This window comes from Canis lupus, chromosome 17, assembly GCF_048164855.1.
Source record: "Canis lupus baileyi chromosome 17, mCanLup2.hap1, whole genome shotgun sequence".
Taxonomy (NCBI): Eukaryota; Metazoa; Chordata; class Mammalia; order Carnivora; family Canidae; genus Canis; species Canis lupus.
The window spans coordinates 43,206,026-43,222,625 of NC_132854.1; the positions used below are offsets into that span (position 1 = coordinate 43,206,026).

The window sequence follows — 16,600 nt, forward strand, 5'->3', positions numbered from 1 at the left end:
TACAGAAAGAGAGAGAGAGAGAGAGAGAGAAGCAGGCTTTATGCAGGGAGCCCGATGTGGGACTCCATCCTGGGACTTGAGGATCAGGCCCTGAGCCAAAGGTAGACGCTCAACCGCTGAACCACACAGGCGTTCCAAACTCAAACTCTTAAAAGCTTTGTAGTGTTGAGGGTTCCTGAATGGCTCAGTCAGTTAGGCAGCCAACTCTTGATCTCAGCTTGGGTCTTGATCTCACAGTCCTGAATTCAAGTCCCGAGTTGGGCACCATGCTGGGAATGGAGAGTTCAAAAGAAAACAACAACAACAACAACAATAACAACAAAACCCTTTGTACTATTGAACAAGTTACTTAACCACTCCAAACTAATAAGCTTCTGTAAAGTGGCATAAATACAACTAACTCCATAATTGTATTTATATGGGAACCCTGGGTGGCGCAGCGGTTTACCGCCTGCCTTTGGCCCAGGGTGCGATACTGGAGACCCGGGATCGAGTCCCGCGTCGGGTTCCCAGTGCATGGAGCCTGCTTCTCCCTCTGCCTGTGTCTCTGCCTCTCTCTCTCTCTCTCTCTGTGTGACTATCATGAATAAATAAAAAATTTAAAAAAAAATTGTATTTATATGAGAATTAAATAATTAATAATAATAACGATAGCAGGTTTTCTTTATCAAGTGCTCACTGGATAAGAGGCATTCAAGAAGAAATGAAGTTAGTCCCTGCAACAGATCTCTGCTATGGATCATAATATTATTTCTGTTTACAGAAGGGAAAGTCAAGGTATAAACTTAGAGGGCCTTGCTCAGGAACACATAACTCATAAATAGTTGAACTAGATTTTGATCTTAACCCCATACTCTTCTAATACCTGTACATATCTAAAATACAGAAGAAAATCAACTGTTAAGTATGCTATAATTAATAACCACAATATATATTAATATTATCTGATTGCATTCTTCTAACTTCACACATATGGCATCTAGACCTAGAAGCTTTTTGCTACCAATATTTAATGCTGGTGAAACATGAGAAGCTCAAACCACTCAATGGGAGCTTTTGATTAAGCTAGAAAGTAGCCATAGCAATAATCATGCACTTGGGATTTATAACTTTGAGAATAAATTTGACAAAAAAGAAGTCATCAATGTAGAAAATAATATAAATTCTATTTTGGAGACATGAAAAATAAACATTAATCTTTAGAAATGATAATTGTGTTAATTATGAAGAGAAATATTATAAAAATCAATGTGTTTTTAATTTAAGGACAGGTTTATGAGTCATAGTTTATGCAGAATAGCCATTATCTATCACACCATAGGCACATGGTTTCTTTTTTTTTTTTTTTTTTTTTTTATAGGTTTTTTTTTTTTTTTTTTAATTTTTTTTTATTTATTTATGATAGTCACAGAGAGAGAGAGAGGCAGATTCACAGGCAGAGGGAGAAGCAGGCTCCATGCACCGGGAGCCCGATGTGGGATTCGATCCCGGGTCTCCAGGATCGCGCCCCGGGCCAAAGGCAGGCGCTAAACCGCTGCGCCACCCAGGGTTTCTAAGTCAAGTACTTAATTTGATCTGTTTTCAGGTATTCTCTTCTTTTCTTTTCTTCATCTTTTTTTTGGCCTTCTTTTCTCGTTCAAGTTGAGGCTGAGCAAATTGTTGTTAATAGCAGACAATGGTCCCCAAATGGAGTGATTGTGCCAAGCTCATGTCATTAAACAAAGACTTGATACTAACTTAACTGCAGTTTCAGCTTCCCGTAGCAATGTATTATAACCAATCAATCTGCAATTACATGGTCAGCACAAGGGAGGTAATTTGCCTTATAGACCCTCTGCCTTCCCCTAACAGAAGGTGACCTTTTGTGAAACAATCTACTCCATGTGAGTAACTTCCTTTTCTCACCCGTTTCTGCATATAAAAGTCTTCCATTTTGTACAGCTCCTCGCAGCTCCTCTTTATTTGCTAAATGAGAAGCTGCCCAATTCATGAAACATTGAATTGCACCAATAAGATCTTTAATATTTACTCAGTTGAATCTTGTTTTTTCTTTAACAGTAAAATTATCCTTTTATGGAAAGATATCCTTTACTCTACAAAGCAAAATCTCTATCCCAAGATTCAGTGGGTATCAAATGTAGTTTGTGACAAAGGCTGATAGTTCATAATTCATTTTTTTCAACGAGGGTACCTTTCAGAAGTTTTGCTAATAATAGTGTACTCAAATCTCAAGTGACCCATCTCACATATAACTCCTACTGATTCTCTCTTCTGATCTAAGCTAAAACTATGAATTTTCTTTTCTTCCAATTCCTAAATCTATTTTTTATCTCATGCCCTTAGTTCCTACTGAAGCTATAGCAGTATGAATTTTGGGCATAATTACATTTTTAAACCATGTTTGTAAAGGTAAGAAAGACTGAAGATATAGATATTCATGGTATTTAAGGCAACTCTTTATTTTATACACATATGCAAACATATACATCTAGTTAGATATAATCACAGACATAAAATAAATATGTAGATTATGAGATAAAAAATGACTTTTTTGATGAAATATGGTAAGTTAGAAATAATGATCACGGTAATACAATTGTTTAAAAAGGGAAGTATTGATATGAAATTTTGTATGTAATAAACTTTGTGTTCTCAATATGTTCTAGAGCATCCATTGTAGAGTTCTGTCTATAGTAACGACATTGTCAACAACCTCATTCAGAGAACATGCAGACATACTCCATAGAAATCATTAGATTGAGGAACTTTGAAGGAAATTTAATATATTATCATTATTGTCTTTATATAGTTATCTCTGGGTAAATCAATCTCTCTTTAGGGATGCCTGAGTGGCTGAGCGCTTTAGCACCTGCCTTCAGCCAAGGGTGTGATCCTGAAGACCTGGGATCGAGTTCCACATCGGGCTCCCTGCATGGAGACTTCTTCTCTCTCTGCCTGTGTCTCTGCCCCTTTCTCTCTCTCTTTCTGTGTCTCTCATGAATAAATAAATAAGATCTTAAAAAAAATCAATCTCTCTTTATATATATAAACTATATATATACACAATATATATAATATATACACTATATGCACATACTATATATATAATACATATATATACATGCACAAACATACACTCTAGAATGAATCTTGCATATAATGTTTAACCTTTGTTTTAAATTAGAACTGATTTTTGAAAATATTATCATTATTATTTTGTTATTAATATTATTAAAATTATCTCACTATATGAGAAAACTACACAAAGCCTAACTATGCAGGACTGGCAGAGAAATTAAAATATATGACACAAGACATATGAAAGTGCAGTCATTTGAAAAATGAGCTGATAGAATAGTTAAAGTAAAATTAAAATTAAAAACAAAAAGTTTAGGATGGCATTGGGATTTTAATACTTGCTGTAAACATTGTTCAACAGTATCATATGAGCAAAAGGAGAGGTCCATGGCTTAATGGAACTCTGAAAAGAGACCCATGTATAAGAACATTTGAATATTGACAAAAGCCAATTCAATGGAAAAATGATGGAATTTTAACCAAATGACAATGGAATGATTAGACATTCATTTCCAAAAATTAATAGGCCTCCACCCATTTCTCACAATACATTTAAAAATTAACTCAAATGAATCACAGACTTAAATGTAAAATCTATACTTCTAATGATTGTAGAAGAAAATGTAGAGGAATAGCATTGTGATGGGCTAGCCTAGATTGCTTAGAGAATAAAAAGTGTAAGATTTGAAAATTGATAAATGAGACTTCATCAAAGTATAAAACTTCAGCTATTCAAAAGACACTAAGAAAGTGAAAATAAAATGCACAGACCAGGATAAAATGTTAGAGAAATATATGTCTAATAAGAGATTGATATCTAGGTAATAATATAAAAATAACGTTTACAGTTAAATAATAAGAAAGCACACGACCCTGTTAAAATGGACAAGGTATTTGAATAGTCACTTTAATTCAAAAGTAGTTGGCAGGTAAGTAAGTAATGAATAAATGTACGAATCCATTTTCTTTCAGGGTATAATCAACTAAGACACAACTTAAGGTAGAAAAATGATAAATAGATGATGGTTTAATACTTCTATGAGCAAACTAATTAGAGGTCTAATCCTTAAGAAAGGGTATTAAAAGTAGGGTGTTTGTGAGTATTGTGTATTTAAGAACTTGGTAAGGAAGACAAAGAAGTAGAGGGGGAAAAGAAACCATCAATATCCATAGTTAAGAGAAACAAAGGAGAAAGAAAGGGGAGGAGGGCCCAGCACAAGTAATGTTGCATCTATCACATATTCTAATCTTATTAAAAATTACACAGTGAATCCCATTTGCTTTCATTTCCATGAAATTATTACAAATATACAATTGATTTTCATTCCTCGCAGTACTTATGTTCCATAAAGTTGCTATGAACACTGAATTAACTGGGATCCCTGGGTGGCGCAGCGGTTTGGCGCCTGCCTTTGGCCCAGGGCACGATCCTGGAGACCCGGGATCCAATCCCACATCGGGCTCCCGGTGCATGGAGCCTGCTTCTCCCTCTGCCTGTGTCTCTGCCTCTTTCTCTCTCTCTCTCTGTGACTATCATAAATAAATAAATTTAAAAAAAAATCTTAAAAAAAAAAAAAAAAAAAGAACACTGAATTAACTAATGATGCTGATCCATTGCCCCCACAGGAAATGGGAAGTTAGATTCCTGCAAACCTTTAGTCACTACATTTTTGTTCACTGTGTGTTTTAGTGTGTTTTTGTTCAATGATATCTAATTTAATATACAATTGATTCATTAATATTGAACTCATGGCTAACAGTACTATGACTTGTGCCTGAACAAAGCTTATTGACAAAAATATTTTGTCCGAAAAGTACACCACAGCCTACTCATGCCTACGAACACTACACAGCACATCAGTAAGATGATTGGGGCTATTTTAAACCGTGAAAACACTCACAAAAACCTCAAAAAAATGTGAAAACATGGCACTAGAGAGACAGCAAAAAGGACACTTGTTTACACTATGAAGGCTTGAGACAAGAAGGCAGAGCGGCAATGTTCTCCCTCAGCTGGGAACATATGCATCTGGCAACTAAGATTGTTTTTTGTTTTGAGTATTGACTCATGCCAAACTAACTTGAGTGAGTAGAATTCTCAAATGTGGAATTTGTAAATAACAAAGATCAATTGTATTTACAAATGTGAATAAAGAGAATCAATTGTACTTACAAATAGCCCTTAAAAATGTATGATAAGAGATTTCTCATAGTTTTTTTTAATAACACTAATCATGATTTCTAGATCCAGAAAAACATTTAAAATTATTGCCTATTATTGGAATAAATTATAGTTAGCAGTTTTAGTTCTTTATTATGATGCTTAAAAAGGATACAAGTCAATTAATGAATTAACAAATGCACATTTTATTCTTTTTTTTTAAATTGCACTTAAAAATTTTTTTTTCGAATATAGAATTTAGTGATTCATTAGTCTCATACAGCACCCAGTGCTCATCACAACAATTGCCCTTAATACCCATCACCTATTGAATCCATTCCCAAACCCAACTCCCCTACAGCAAACCTCAGTTTGTTCTCTATAGTTTAGTCTCTTTATGGCTTGCCTCTCTCATTTTTTTCCTCCTTTGTTCATCTGTTTTGTTTCATAAATTCCACATATGAATGAAGTCATATGATGGTTGTCTTTCTCTGATTGACTTATTTCACTTAGCATGATACTCTCTCACTCCATCTACATTGTTGCAAATGGCAAAATTTCATTCCTTTTTTATGGCTGAATAATATTTCATAATATATATAAAATATATATAAAATATATATTCCATATATAGTATAATAATATATTATAACAATATTAAATAATTTTCCATATAATATTATATAATATATAATATTATATAATATATATTAATATATACCACAGTTTTTTTAAGATTTTTTTTATTTATTTGAGAGAAAGAGAGAGCATGAACAAGGTTAGAGGGGCAGAGGGAGAAGAAGAAGTAGGCTCCCCACCAAGCAGGTAACCTGACATGGGGCTCCATCCAGGACCCTGGGATCATGCCTGAGCTGAAGGCAGACATCTAACGGACTGAGTCACCCTGGTGCTCCACAAATTCACTTTTTAACAACATTTTAATTCTACTTTTTAATAATATGCCATGTTAAAAATGGTCATGTAAGATAACGATGCTTCTTATATTTGCAGAGCTTGGACATTTGATTAAATTTAATATCTCATGTTTGAACTTATTTGGTTGAATACTGCTAGATAGTTTATTTAATTCCAGTTGTTATAGTCTGAATGCTTGTGTCCCCCCCAACCCCGCCCCATTCGTAGGTTGAAATCTGAATGCCTGATGAGATGATTTTAGGAGGTGAGGTGCTTAGATCATGAGGTAGAGCCCCATGAATAAGAATAACACTCTTATAAAAAGACTCCACAGAACTTCCCAGTCTCTTCTGCTGTGTGAGGACACAGCAAAAATCTGCCAGCCAGGAGCCAGGAGTAGGGCTCTCACCAGAACGCAATCATGTTAGCCACATGATCATGGACTTCCCAGCTTCCAGAACTGTGAGAAATACATTTCTGGTTTTTTATAAGGTGCTAAATCTATAGGATTTTGTTAAAGCAAACTGTACAGACTAAGATACCAGTCCATCTAGAATATAAAAACAGATTTATGTGAGGACTAATTTCATTTTCCATATAAGATATTATCTTTCATTTGAAATTGGCAATTAAATGTATTGAAAGTCTTTTGTGATGTCATACATAAATATATTAAATGAAAATAGCTTTCACCCTGTTTTGTAGCTATACTCACACCTTCAATGAAATTCATTATATAGCAGAAGCAAGTCACCTTTGTATTGTTTAGTAATTATGTATCAAATTAGAACGCTAAAGTTTGAGTTAATCTAAAGTTTGAGTTAATCATTAAACATATTATATATATATAGCATTCTTTAAATCACCAGGGTACATTTTTTTGACATTATTCTCACAAATTCTTTTATTTTAACCCTGTTATAAGTGTCTGCTATAGAATAGTATTGATGAATAATATGATGTAAAATCATTCAAATTATGGCTATTGAGTTTTAAGATAAACTGAAGGCTAACAATATCAGTATCAGCAATATTACTTCAGTTTGGACTGATGAATGATTAGCCCATATCATTTTTTAATGATTTTTTTTTATTTATTCATTTGAGAGAAGGAGGGAAATAGCAAGAGAGAGCAGGAGTGGAGGTTTTTTGGGGGAGGTGCAAAGGGAGAGGGAGAAGCAGACTCCTTGCTCAGCAGGAAGCGGGATTGGGGGGAATGCGGAGCTTGATGTGGGGGCTCGATCCCAGAAGAGTGGGATCATGACGGGAGCTGAAGGTAAACACGTAACTGACTGAGCCACCGAGGCACCCCAACCCATTCCATATTTTTAAGAAACTATTTCTCATGATTTTATCTTTTCCCAATTTTTTCAAATTCTCCTTCTCTTCCTCCCTCTCTCACAATAGTGGAAGCATAAAGCCCTGGAAATATAGTGAGTGTATATATTCTCTTCATTTCTTGCTAAAACATGACTTCTCAAATCTTTATATTGGTAGATTAAAAGAAAGGTACATATCTTCAGCTTTCAAAAAAGCTAGCTAATAATAGTTAATAATCTGGTGAAAAGCATTTGGGGGGGATGAATATAAATGGTAAATTATAAGAAAAAAATGAACAGTTTTAGTCACAATATTTGATCTACAAACATTTCCACAATATGTCAAAGCATCTTTGCTTAATTGTGAACAAATACACTGTTGTATTTGTTAGCAAATAGTCTCAAACTATGTGCAGTCAACTTGGTTCCACGGCGTCATTCAGGGCCTAGGTTCTTTGATCTTGCTTATTCATCACTTTAAATTGGTCGATGTCATTGCATGTTCTAAGCTGGCTCTTTATTATGACTATCACATAAAACTCTCTGAGAGAAAAAAACAGGGTTACCAGAGGGGAGGTAGGTGGTAGGTGGGTAAAATAGATGAAGGGTATTAAGAGTATACTTGATAATGTTGAGTGCTGAGTAATGTATAGAATTGTTGAATCACTATATTGTACACCTGAAACTAACATCACACTGTATGTTAGCTATATTGGAATTAAAATAAAAAACTTAATAAAAAAAAGCCATAGTCGGGCAGCCCGGGTGGCTCAGTAGTTTAGTGCCGCCTTCAACCCAGGGCATGATCCTGGAGACCCGGAATCGAGTCCCATGTTGGGCTCCCTGCTTGGAGCCTGCTTCTCCCTCTGCCTGTGTCTCTGCCTCTCTCTCTCTCTCTGTGTCTCTCGTGAATAAATAAATAAAATCTTTAAAAAAAGCCATAGTCTATTAACTCAGAGGAAAAAAAAATCATGCAGTTTTATATTAGCACATATTTTTGAAAAAAAGTGGGTGTGAAATAAAATTATACTGAAGGATATAAAAGGAAAAATACATTAATATTTTAAATTTTCCTAGTTAGCATTTAACTTTTTTTTTGTTTAGACTGTTAATGTACTTTATATGCTAAAAATAATCATTTATTTAGCTTAAGGTTTTGAAAATTTAAGAATAAAAATAGAGTCATTGGCTTTTTCATACCCAAGATAAAGCTAAATATTTTATTTATTACTCAAGTTTTTATAATGTGCCCTAATTGAATTCATTTCGTTGTATGGTTCACTAATCTAGGAATGAATATAAATAATAGTTTACTAATTACCTATGACAATAATACTTAGATAATATAAGACTTATGGTTTACGTGAGGTTTCTTTTTCTGTTTGACTTAAATTTTGCTATACCTCCCACTACCACTGTTCTCACATAAGTCCTAGTATTTATGAAAACAAGACATTGACCTTCTTAATCTCATAAAAATGTTATCCATAATACATGCAAACATAAAGGAATAGCTTTTTCTAAGTACATTACTTTGTGACAGAAATAGCTCTATCATTATAGTACATTGACTATAGAATTTTTATCACTTCCTATTTTTCAATATTATTAAAAATGTATGTTGAATATTTGCAATTTCTAAAAGAAGTCTGCTTGGTAAACATCTGCAGGTTCAAATATGATAATTTGAGACAATATCCTATAAAAAGGACAGGAGCAGGGGCACCTGGGTATCTCAGGGTTGAGCATCTGCCTTTGGCTCAGGTCATGATCCCAGGGTTCAGGCTGAGTCCCACATCAGGCTCCCCACAGGGAGCCTGCTTCTCCTTCTGCCTATGTCTCTGCCTCTCTCTCCATGTCTCTCATGAATAAGTAAATAAAATTAAAAAAATAAATAAAAAGACCAGCACTAGTATATTCAGCTTTCTAGTTTCTTTTTCATTGGCTTTTGTTATTCTTGCACTTAAACCTAAACTTATTAACTCAACTGGAGGAAGTAATGCTAAATAATAAAAATAAGTCATATATAGAAATTTCCATAGAATAAAAATAGATGTAATGAAATTAAAAACATCAATTTCTGATAATACCGAAAGCAAGTATCTAATACGGGTTTTACATAAAATTGTAAAAGTGTAATTTGGTATATTATTAGTCTGCAAGTTATTTAATATTAACAAGTGTATGTATATGTATATTGATAGGGAAAATTATTATCAAATAAATAATAACTAGCCGAACTCACTGCAAACTTTTTAGCAAGAATAGTTGATGGGAGAGGAGCTTCCAGGAGAGGTGTGAACTCTCTGAAGAAGAATTAAGAGATACAAAAATGAGGAGAATTAGAGAATTAGAAATTAGAAATGAGGAGATACCAACAGAGAGAAGTTGTAGATTAAAGAAGAAAAAACAAATTGGAAACCCAAGATTGGAATATTTGAGTCCCCACAGTTAAGATTATATGTAGGGAAAAAAGGACGAAAGGAATTTCAGTCTAGGAATGGGAATGGAGATGGGAAAGCAGAGGCTATCTGTGGTCTGAAACAAATATTTGAGGCATATAATTGCATATTTGAAAAAAGATCAAATTTATACAAACTATACAAACTTATGAAAATAAAGTGATTAAAATCTTTTGTAGCTTCTGACAATTCATGTCAGGGATTTTTAATCTCAGAGGTAGGTCAAATCATAAGTTCTAAAATAGTATTTATTCCCTTTCATACATATTTAAGGTAAAAAAAACAAAATTGAAAGAAAATATTATGTAATATAGAGATTGTTTCTACAAATGTTTTTAAATAAGGAAAATATATATGTATATACATATAGGGAGAGAGAGAAAGGGGAAGGGAGGGGGAGAGAGAGAGCTTGTAAAAGGGAGATAAGTTACAAGAGAGGCAGGAAACAATGAAATTTCAAGAATATTTTTTTAAAAAAGGACAAATGAAATTAGAACACATAGTTTTGCTAAACAGTATGAACTTTTTTACATATGTGATTTGGTTCAAGAATTATCAAGAGTGTTTGTAAGAAAAAGAGTGTTTTGAAATACTTTGGTAAAGGATAAAGCAAATTCATTTAGAAAAAAAATGGTGGGATATGATAGCATGATAAAAAGCTTTGCCAGCTTTCAGAAATATACTATTGAATATAATGAAGGAGAGACATGTGTGAGTACTAATTGCATAGTCAATACTGTGGGCACTATTTAGAAAAGGTGAATACCTCTTGATAATTGTGGTTAATATTAATGTGGAATATATTTCCTATTATGTGGAAAATGGCAACAATTATGCTTGAACATTTAGATACTTTAATATTTCATCAGATTCTCACTTCACATCTGCTATCTACAATATTTAAATGACATTATAATCATAATTCTTCAAAATGACTCAAAATATTTTAAACAGTTTAAAAATAATTGCTTTCAAGGAACAGTGAAAGTAGAGTGATAGTCATTACAAAGACTACTAACATCAAACAATGTTGAGAAACTGATTACAATTATATATTTTATTTACCAGATTTAAAATTCTATGTGCTTTAATTAAAACCTTGAAAAATAAGAACACAATACAAAAGATGCAGTTAAATATGTAAAACATACTAGCAGCCTTGATAAGAAAACTAAAATTTCCCTTAATTTATACTCCACTTGTCAACTGGTCTTAAACCTCTAACACTTTAAATTTCATAAATTAAGATCTGGGCAAGGATGCAAGAATGATTGCAAATTTCACATTTTCTATCAAAGAAAATCTTCCCACGTCTGCACCCAAAAATGTTTTTTGTAAACAGCAAGAAGATAGTGAAAGTTATTGTCTACATCAAAAAAGCAAAGCTACCAAAATCTCTTGCAATAAGAGGCCAAGGAAAGAGAGTTTGGTGGAGTTCTCTGGCTTAGATCTCTACACCAACCCTGCAGAAATAAAGTTTGAAAAAGAAGACACATTGGCCAAATCCTGGAACTGCTTTAACATACCCTAATTCAAGATAATTGAAAGGAGAAGATAAGCAGGTAGATAGAAAAAATAAAAGTGTTGAGGAAGCCGGTGAGTATAAACATGCCTACTTCCCCACCAAGATCTCAGGAGAATGAGTCAGGCCCTGAACTCATCATCTGGCTGCTGTAATAGCAGGTAAGTAGTGAAGAAAGGCTGAATGCTATATATTCACAGAGCTAGTCAATACCCAACAATAAGCTGGGGTTTTGCAGAACTGAAAACAAAGACACAATAAACAGCACATGATCGATCCTCTGGAAAGGAGGAAGATAAACGGAGATTTCCAGGGAAAGATCCTTCTCCAATGTAAACTATTACAAATAGGATATAAAAATACAAGTACTGTTACCTCATCCATCTTTGGAGTCAAGTGGTGTGGGCTTCTGGAGAGACAGTTAAATAAAGTAGAGCTGAGGTTCAGACGAAGTATAAATTTCTAATCCCCTGCTTAATTGCCAGCCCAATATGATGCCAGAAGTTTTATTTGTACAGGACTATGAAATACATGGCTAAGTGGAGTAAACACTAAAATTTGTGTTTATGGAAACACTACAGAGACACCAAAAATTAAAGTTAAAAAAACTGAATATAAAAATGATTTTTTTTTTAGGAAACACCACAGGAAACACCACAGAGACACCAAAAATTAAAGTTAAAAAAATATCCAGTGCATCAGTGAAAAATGTCAAAAATATCAGGCTGGCCTAATTTTTCCACAGTAAGATTCAATGCTACAAGACAATAGAGTGAGGATTGTCTTATTCTGAGAGAGAGATTGTAGCTAAATAATATCACTCTTAGCCATGTTGCCATGTGATAGTCCTTCTCTTTTGTTAGAGGAAGAATAAATCAAATATGTTTGCCAAAATGTGTGTACTGCCTGATTCCATTGTGAACTTGCAAATTCTGCTTATGTCAATTCACAAAAAGACATGATGCTAGGGGAACATTCTCTGAAAGCGTAGGCCATCAGAAGCATGGAATGGAACATCACGCTATGGTTTAAAGGATCTTGGTCAATTGACAAGCAGAAGCAGCCTCCCTCTCCAATTCAGGAATGGGACTTCAGCTAAGGGGTTTCCAAACCCAGTATTCCACTTTATCTTAACTTTCTACTTGCTAAGAAAAGCAAAACTCTGGTTCCTGGTTCAGCCACTAAGAACTGACATTAAACATTTTAAAAACAGCTGTCTTTGCTGACACTGTCAAACCACTGTTTTATTTAAATTTGACCTAAAAAACACAAATTCTTTTCCTCAATCCTATATCAATACTGCCTCTTATTTTGTTTGGTGTTAAAAATGCAGTTGTCCCTCTCAGATATCCCCCTTTGCTATGGCAACTTAATAAATCCACCTTTGTTGGACTACAGTCTGTCCCTTATGGCCATTATCAGATGAAATTTATCCCATGTTAATAATAAAACTATCTTAGGATTAATAAGATAATAATAACTAATAACTAATAACTAATCTGAGGATTATAAGATATTCTTCAATATTTGTATTTCTATTTTTAAAAATTTCTATCTATCTATATATTTATATCTCGAATACTATTGGCTTAATGCCAATGTTCATATCTGGAATAATTTTCAATTTATTTTTTTTACTTTAGGTATTGCACACTTTATTATTACATGTATAATTTTTCTAAAATCAATTAAAGTATCTCATAAATTATAGTGAATGGATTGTGGTGATAATGCTTTGAATTCAGATGTTTGTATAGATTTTTAATTTTTTATTTTAATTTTTTTAATTTAAATTTATTTTTTTGTATATAGAGAGAGCATGTGCTTGTGAGGGGGGATGTTGAGGGGGAAAGAACAGAGCGAGAAAGAGAGTGAGACTCTTGAGCAGGCTCCACATCCAGCACAAATCCCAACACAGGATTCCATCTCAGAATCCTCAGGATTCCTGAGATCATGACCTGAGCCAAAATCAAGAGTTGACGCTTAACCAACTGAGCCACCCAGGTACCCTGTACAAATTTTTCAATTGAAATCTTCCACACATTCATAAGGGAGTAGATTCTTAGTGTTTCCTTAGTTTTCACCCCATTTTTAAAAAGCAGTGTTTATTTTTCCAATAATATTCAATAAGTAATAGATTATTCCATTACTCTAAAATTTAATCATTGTTTCTATATGTCAGAAATGTTCCTTATAGCCATAAATTATTTCTTCCAGTTGCATTAATCATTGTTGACAAGAAAAGCTATAAAACATCTCACCTTTTTCTCTGGCGAACTCTTGTAAATAGGTAATGAAAAGAGGGATATTTCTTTGAATTAAGGCTGCCATCTTTTCCATGTTTGCCTAGAAGTTTAAGAAAAACTGTCTTATTTTATTTGTTATTGTATAAACATAGGGTCCAATCTAATGAAAATCACCTAAATTATGTCATAAGGGACTGAGGAAAAATGAAATTTCCAACAAGGATAAAGTATTCAGAGTTGTGTATACACTGAGGGCTCCTTAATTCTCATCTGCCAATGAAATTTTCACATGTGTATCTTCTAGATAATTATGCAAATATTGTTGCAAGTTTTCCTCAGAATATAAGCAATGTCCTTGTCTTAGGTTAGTTCTATGAAGAAATGTAATATTCTTATAGCCTTCAGAAATGCATTTTTAGTTTCACACGTTTATGGGACTTACTAAGCTCAAAGTTGAAAAACATTTAGCAATCCTTCAGATGTGCTGAAAAGAATGATTATACAATGTAACAACAATTAGTTTTGTATTTTTATGAGATTTAACAGAATAATTTTCTGTATGCTTTCTATTGATGCTATATTATTTGCCAACTGTCTGAAAGGATGTGCTACTCATAATTATCATTTAATTAGTTGCTTCTTTTTATAAATTAATATTAGCTCTAAATTATATCAAAGGCTTGATTCTCTACTTACTGATTTTTAATATTGAAAGTAAATTTATACATGTTGAAGTTTAGTGCTAAATGCTATCTTAATCATCTGAAGACAGGGTGAATTAAAATTCTAAAATAAAAAGAAGGAAAATACTTTTTGATTCTTGCTTCTATTTTTTAAAAAAGATTTGATTTATTTATTTGACAGAGAGAGCACAAGCAGGCAGAGTGGCAGGCAGAGGGACAGGGAGAAGTAGGGTCCCTGCAATGGGGCTCGATCCCAGGACCTTGAATCATGACTTAGGCCAAACGCAGACGCTTAACTGACTGAACTACCCAGTCACCCCTGATTCTTGTTTCTATTTACATCTACCATAGAAGCTAGACCTTGCCCTTTAAAACTCACATAGATTTTTAACATTGTTTTTATAAATAATCTAGTGATGTAATGTAACAGTTGCTAGTGTAAAACTAAAAGAAAGAACTACTTCTGTGTTTAAAAAAGGACAAAAGAGAAAATAAAAATAGAAAGAGAGAAGGAAGAAAGGAGGAAGGGAGGGAGGGAGAAAGGGGCCACGGAAAGAAAGAAGGAAGAAAAGCTAAACATATACTCCATGGAATCCAGAGAGGAACACTATGGGACCAGATATGTTTTATTAAGAACCTAGCATTTGGAATTGCCTTGAAATGTTAAGATTTTAACAGACAGAGTTGGAACGGCAGTATATTGTAGATGGAAGGTAGAGCAAGAGCTTAGGAACACATTTGGAAGCCTTGGTCATAGTCACTAGAATATACAATATATAGCCAAACATGGAGAAATAAGTCTGGAAAGAATTTTTAAAGGTCAAGTTGAGGGGTTTAGTCACAATTTCATAGGTAACATAAATAGTGTTGAATATATCTTCCTGGTCTTCAGACATAGATTTTCACAGTATCTCACTATTGTTATTATAAATAATGCCTTCCATTTTAACCAATAAGTCCTCTGGGTTTAATTTTATTTCTTCTAATTTGGATACTTATATATTTTATAATTTTATAAATACTGTGTTTATAGTATATAGAAAGGGATTACTATTTCCTCTTTGTGCTTTCCTATCCAGGCTGAGAAGTGCATTTTCCTCAGCATTTGCCACGGATTTTTTCCACTTTATATGACATTTTTTTTCCATTTGCCTCAATTTTAACCATGTGGCAATCAAAGATAAAACTTAATAGATTATGCCTAATACTGATAGCTTTTAACTATGAAGCTTTTAATAAATCTCAGACTACTGTTGCCATTCTAGTTCCTAAGGTATGTCATCCTCTACAATAAATACAGATTCGATTCTATTACCCTTCATTTCATTCATTTACTGACAAATATTAAGTCCTTGTTATGTTTCCAAAGAAATTGAAAACCGTGATTAAAACAATGGGCATAAGAGATTTGGTTCTTGCATTAGCAAAGCTAGAGTTCATGAGAAATCCAGAATTACAATATGTTTCCCATTATGGATCCCCATGGGTCTAACATATTTCTGCATGTCTTGTATCAGCTCTAGATATAATTTTTTTCATGGATGTTAGGATAGCAAACAGTCTTGGAAGATAGAAAAGTGTTTCCCTCCATGGTGGAGAGCAAATTTGTTTCCTGACCAGAATCAAAAATACTATCCTTCTCCCAGATAAAGGCCAAATAAGTTTTCTAGCAGCTCTCTCTAAAAGATTGAGTTTTCTAAACTTATGGTTTTTCAGCTGGGACACACACCCGTTATTTGTCCAACATCCACTTGAACTCACCTCTGTATCTCTGCTATGGGACTCCAGGGATGAGAATGTGAAGTTCATTTGCCTGTTGTGCTATGAGTAATAGAAGCCTTTGTCTCTAGGATTAAAAAAAAAAAAAAAAGGCATATTAAATAATAAAACATGGAGGAGGAACTAATGTTCCCTCATAGAAGGAACCCCTTCGGCCAATTCAATTCTTACTGCTTGTATATCTGAATGTTTAGTAGGAATAGATGTGTTTTGTGATTGTACATCCTGTCCTATAAGTGCCAGAGGACATTATCCTAAACTGTAAAGAGCTATAGGTAGGGAAATGCCAATGGGACACCTTCTCCTAATATTTGCCACTAGCGAGTGGATGAGAATTTAGTGTGTGTGTCTCTGCCCTCTGATGTCAAGAGCTTTCACAACATAAATGATGCTCTCTTGACTGGCAAGTAAATCTGTTTCAATGGCCTGATTGTG

At 33.7% G+C, this 16,600-nt stretch overlaps 1 long non-coding RNA gene across 1 annotated transcript in view; it reads right to left on the reverse strand.

The window, feature by feature from the left end:
• The window catches only part of LOC140608405 (uncharacterized), a 60,866-nt gene that overhangs the window by 36,334 nt on the left and 7,932 nt on the right, over positions 1 to 16,600 (reverse strand). Inside the window, exons 2-3 of the long non-coding RNA XR_012010425.1 lie at positions 16,148 to 16,232; positions 13,719 to 13,803 (exon numbers count right to left, since the gene is read on the reverse strand). This is a non-coding gene — a long non-coding RNA (uncharacterized lncRNA). The remainder of the gene's footprint in view (positions 1 to 13,718; positions 13,804 to 16,147; positions 16,233 to 16,600) is intronic.